The sequence below is a fragment of the Salvelinus alpinus genome, chromosome 1 (assembly GCF_045679555.1).
Source record: "Salvelinus alpinus chromosome 1, SLU_Salpinus.1, whole genome shotgun sequence".
In the NCBI taxonomy this organism is placed as follows: Eukaryota; Metazoa; Chordata; class Actinopteri; order Salmoniformes; family Salmonidae; genus Salvelinus; species Salvelinus alpinus.
Genome location: NC_092086.1, coordinates 31,853,846 through 31,859,845, shown reverse-complemented (window position 1 = coordinate 31,859,845; position 6,000 = coordinate 31,853,846).

Genomic DNA, 6,000 nt, shown 5'->3' with positions numbered 1-6,000 from the left:
TGGATGGGGAGCGTTGCTGCACAGTTATTTTCAGGTCTCTCCAGCGATGTTCGATCAGGTTTAAGTTCGGGTTCTGGCTGGGCCACTCAAGGACATTCAGAGACTTGTCCCAAAGGCCCTCCTGCGTTGTCTTCGCTGTGTGTTTAGTGTAGTTGTCCTGTTGGAAGGTGAACCTTCGCCACATTCTGAGGTCCTGAGAGTTCTGGAGCAGGTTTTCATGAAGGATCTCTCTGTACTTTGCTCCGTTTATGCTTTCGTTAAAAAAATAATGATAAAAATACTCCTTCAAAATGCAATGTTGATTTAGTTATGGATCCATAACGAATTACTATGGGAATAAATATCACTGATTTACAGAAATATTGGAACAAAGTTGTCTAATGAAGGCAAACAGTTTAGAATCCTCCAATCCACTTGTGCTGAAGTCTACTCCCGACCGTCACGTTGTACAGCGACATATTTTCCATTCCATCCTAACGGAAACCCTGAGAAACACCATAATATGAATCAAATTGGCTTCTCAAATGGCTTCTCAAATGACTGCCTCGCCTGGTTCACCAACTTTATCTCAGATAGAGTTCAGTGTGTCAAATCGGAGGGCCTGTTGTCCGGACCTCTGGCAGTCTCTATGGGGGTGCCACATCATTCAATTCTCGGTTCGACTCTTTTTTCTGTATATATCAATGATGTCGCTCTTGCTGCTGGTGATTCTCTGATCCACCTCTACGCAGACGACACCATTCTGTATACATCTGGCCCTTCTTTAGACACTGTGCTAACAAACCTCCAAACGAGCTTCAACACCATACAACACTCGTTCCATGGCCTCCATCTGCTTTTAAACGCTAGTAAAACTAAGTGCATGTGTAATGATTGTGAAATGGCTCGGTAGTTAGCGGGTGCGCGCTAATAGCGTTTCAATCGGTGATGTCACTGAGACCTTGAAGTAGTTGTTCCCCTTGCTCTGCAAGGGCCGTGGCTTTTGTGGAGCGATGGGTAACGATGCTTCGAGGGTGGCTGTTGTCGATGTGTGCAGAGGGTCCCTGGTTCGAGCCCACTTCGGTGATGTCATTTACAAAATAGCCTCCAACACTCTACTCAGACTACATCCAATTTGTTATCACAGTGCCATCCGTTTTATCACCAAAGCCCCATATACTACCCACCACTGCGACCAGTATGCTCTCGTTGGCTGGCCCTCACTACATATCTGTCGCCAAACCCACTGGCTCCAGGTCATCTATAAGTCTGGTCATCCCCAAAGGCAACACTTCCTTTGGCCGTCTTTCCTTCCAGTTCTCTGCTGCCAATGACTGGAACGAACTGCAAAAATCTCTGAAGCTGGAGTCTTATATCTCCCTCTAACTTTAAGCATCAGCTGCCAGAGCAGCTTACCGATCACTGCACCTGTACACAGCCAATCTGTAAATAGCACACCCGACTAGCACATCCTCATTTTATTACTTACCCTCTTGCTCTTTTGCACCCCAGTATCTCTACTTGCACATCATCATCTGCACATCTATCACTCCAGTATTAATGCTAAATTGTAATTATTTTCACCTCAATGGCCTATCTCCCTGCTCTTCTACATTTGCACACACTGTACATAGATCTTTCTATTTTTCTTTTCTTTTGTGTTATTGACTGTTTACATTTCTCCAAAAAGTATGATCTTTGTCCCTAGGTACAAAAGTTTATATATCCACAGTAAAACAAGTCCTATATCGACATAACCTGAAAGGCTGCTCAGCAAGGAAGAAGCCACTGTTCCAAAACCGCCATAAAAAAGTCAGACTACGGTTTGCAACTGCACATGGGGACAAAGATCATACTTTTTGGAGAAATGTCCTCTGGTCTGATGAAACAAAAATAGAACTGTTTGTTCATAATGACCATCATTATGTTTGGAGGAAAAAGGGGGATGCTTGCAAGCCGAAGAACACCATCCCAACCGTGAAGCACGGGGGTGGCAGCATCATGTTGTGGGGGTGCTTTGCTGCAGGAGGGACTGGTGCACTTCACAAAATAGATGGCTCATGAGGAAGGAAAATTATGTGGATATATTGAAGCAACATTTCAAGAAATCAGTCAGGAAGTTAAAGCTTGGTCGCAAATGGGTCTTCCAAATGGACAATGACCCCAAGCATACTTCCAAAGTTGTGGCAAAATGGCTTAAGGACAAGAAAGTCATGGTATTGGAGTGGCCATCACAAAGCCCTGACCTCAATCCTATAGAAAATGTGTGTGCAGAACTGAAAAAGTGTGTGTGAGCAAGAAGGCTTACACCCAAAATTCACCCAACTTATTGTGGGAAGCTTGTGGAAGGGTACCCAAAACGTTTGACCCAAGTTAAACAATTTAATGGCAATGCTACCAAATACTAATTGAGTGTATGTAAACTTCTGACCCACTGGGAATGTGATGAAAGAAATAAAACCTGTTAATAAATCATTCTCTCTACATTTATTCTGACATTTCATATTCTTAAAATAAAGTGGTGATCCTAACTGACCTAAGATAGGGAATTAGAGGCTCCTCCAAGCCGTCGAGAGGGATGCATCCCAACCTGATGCTCACAGGAAGGAGGATGAAGAGACCCTCTTTGCCATGAGCCTGGTGCCAACACTGAAGAGGCTGCCTCAGCAAAGACAAGCAGCAGTCAAGGTTAAAATGTATCAGCTGCTTTTCCATGACAAGTTCAAGGGTACGTTTTTTTTCTTCTCCACATCACAGGTAGTGTCATAAGTGTTGCGACAGTGAAGTAAAGTAGGTCATTTTTACAGTATACTCATGTAGGTTAATTGGTATTTCAGATCAAAGTATTAATATGAGGTAAATGTATAGCTGTTGTTTCTGGGTTAGAAAATTTCCTAAAACAACAGTTTGCTGTCTAAATATTTGCCTGTCACATTCATCTTTTGATCTGAAATACAAATTCCGTGAGTAAACAGCAAGTATTACCAACTTTACCACACTGTTACTATATTTATGCCACTAACTACACTATACAAGCAGTATTTAGTTAACATAAATCTCACCTTTTATGGTGTCATATTATGTTAAGCTTGTATGTGTTGTTTTTCTCTTCCCTTTCAGAAATGGAGTCAATTTAGCCGACCAGCTCACAGGAAGAACAGGAAGAGGAGTTGTCTGGTTGTTGTTTTAACCTCCCTCATTGTACCTTTCTTTTCACACACGTCAGTTCTGTTTAAATTCAGTCAATTCATAAAGTAATTTGTTTATAAAGTCTTAGGATAGCATTCATTATTAGTGTTACATAGATTTCTGAATTGACAGAATTGAAACTCATACACCGGAGAATTCACAGATGCTCTTGTTGGTCTCTTACGAGACTAAAGGTGAATATATTTTGTTCATTTAAAACCACTTGAAAACCAGGGTGTTGAAACTGTTTGTGAAGTTATGTTCCATTGACTGGTCCATGACGTCCAGGGGCCATTTGTTTGTTTAGCTGTGTTATGGCTACACATTGTATTTTTTACAGAGACAGAGACACACACACACACCTCTTCTCCACTCCTCTCTGTACCTCAGATCTCCAGTGCCCTGCCCTCTCTCTCTTTATGGCCATGTCTGAAGTTCCCCTACTACGTCTAGGCTTTATGAGTAGTCCCTGTATCGGTCTGCAGTTGTGCCAAAAATACATGCTCTTGTTCTCTTACAGAGTACAGGCTACACATTCATTTTATTTATTTTTTACATACACATACACACCTCTTTCAGTAGTTCTATTTTTTAAAATATTTTTACAACACACATACCTGTCATGTTCTTTCCTGTACTTGAATACTTATTAAATTATGTTTTCATATTCAGTTGTTTCAGTTGTTTATTAATATCTCATTTAGACTTAATCTGCTTATTTCTTGATGAAAGTAAAAACACATTCTCTTCCTAATTCGTTTTTTTTCCATCTGTATTTTGTCAGGCCAGTGAACATGGTGGTAAACTGTACTATTTGTATGGACCCTAGGTTACCCTTTCCCTTTGTTATCATACTAACTGTATGTCGTATAACCTTAATTAGTACTCCCGCTCACCTGATGTACCATGCTAGGTGTGTATAATACTGACGTTAATGGGAGAGGGAAGGTTGTTAAGGTGTGGTCTTTACTCCCAAATGTCACTTAAATATAGCTTCCAAATGAAGAGAGACAATGATACATAAAGTAATCTGGGGGAAAAATGCTACTTTATGGACAATGGTGGATGGTTCTTAAAATAACCTTTGTGGTAGGGGGCTCTTAAAAGAGCCGTTTCACTCCACGGCATGCTGCCATGGGACTTCACCTGCTGGCGATGAGAAGTAGGTGGTCAGCTTCTCCCTCACCTGGAGTGCCTGTCTGGGGGCGTTGTTGGCACCTGCCCTGGTGACATCAGGTAGGTGACCATTTGACCTGCCCATCTCCATCCGGAGCGGCTCCTGGAATGACCTCCGCAGGTAGTTATAGAGAACATGTGGTCTTCACGCAGGCATCGACATTTGAGGGGCTGAGACCAAGCACTCTCCAATACATTCTCCACCGGGCTGCCAGAATCCCAAAGGCGCATTCAACAACTAACCTTGCCCTGGACAATTGTTTGTTAAAGATCCTTACAGGCTTTGGCAATGGCAGCTGGCGTCCAGCGTTGGGCCTCATGAGGTTGGGTCTTAAAGGGAAGGCCTCATCGCCGACGAAGATGTGGGGAACAGGTCCCAGGTCTTCAGCTCCAGGGAGTGATACAGGTGGTGGAATCTCCAGGGTGCCATCCTGAAGTGCCTGGCCGAAGGTAGAGTCCCGGAGGGTCCCGCCATCACTTCCCTTGCCGTAAGCACCAACATCGACAACACGGAAACAGTAGATGGCATCTACTACAGCCAAGAGTACAACTGAATATGTACCCTTGTAGTTGTAGAATTGCGAACCTGAGCACGGTGGAGCCTGGATTACTACATGTTTCTCGTCAATGGAGCCAAGACAGTTGGGGAAATTCCACCTCTCCAGGAACTCGGCAGCGATGGCCCTCCAGTCTTCCTCCTTGGGGACAGGCATGTATTCACCAACCAGACAGTCCCAAATGGCTTGTGCCACAGAGGGGACTGTAACGGCAGCCTTCCTCCTCTTCACGAGAAGAGAAGGTGTAGCAGGGATCGGACCAACACGCAGCGTAGCCAGTGCTCAACATGTTTAATAAACGAAACTGTGAACACTTACAACAATACAAAAATAACAAACGTGGCAAACCGAAACAGTCCTCTCTGGAGAAAATTAACACAAAGACAGGAAACAACCACCCACAAACCCCAACACAAAACAAGCCACCTAAATATGATTCCCAATCAGAGACAACACAAAACACCTGCCTCTGATTGAGAACCATATTAGGCCAAACATAGAAACAGACAAACTAGACACACAACATAGAATGCCCACCCAGCTCACGTCCTGACCAACACTAAAACAAGTAAAACACACAAGAACTATGGTCAGAACGTGACAGTACCCCCCCTCCTGAGGTGCGGACTCCGAACGCACCACCTAAAACTCTAGGGGAGGGTCTGGGTGGGCATCTGTCCGCGGTGGCGGCTCTGGCGCTGGACGTGGACCCCACTCCACCATTGTCTTAGTCCGCTTCAGTAGTGCCCTTTGAGCTGCGACCCTCGCCGCCGACCTTGGCCTGGGAACCCTAATAAATGGGCCCACGGGACTGAGGGACGCCTCTGGACTGAAGGACGCCTCTGGACTGAAGGACGCCTCTGGACTGAAGGACGCCTCTGGACTGAGGGGCAGCTCCGGACTGAGGGGCAGCTCCGGACTGAGGGGCAGCTCAGGACTGGCGGGCGGCTCTGGCGGCTCCTGACTGGCGGGCGGCTCTGGCGGCTCCTGACTGGCGGGCGGCTCTGGCGGCTCCTGACTGGCGGGCGGCTCTGGCGGCTCCTGACTTGCGGGCGGCTCTGGCGGCTCCTGACTGGCGGGCGGCTCTGACGGCTCAGGA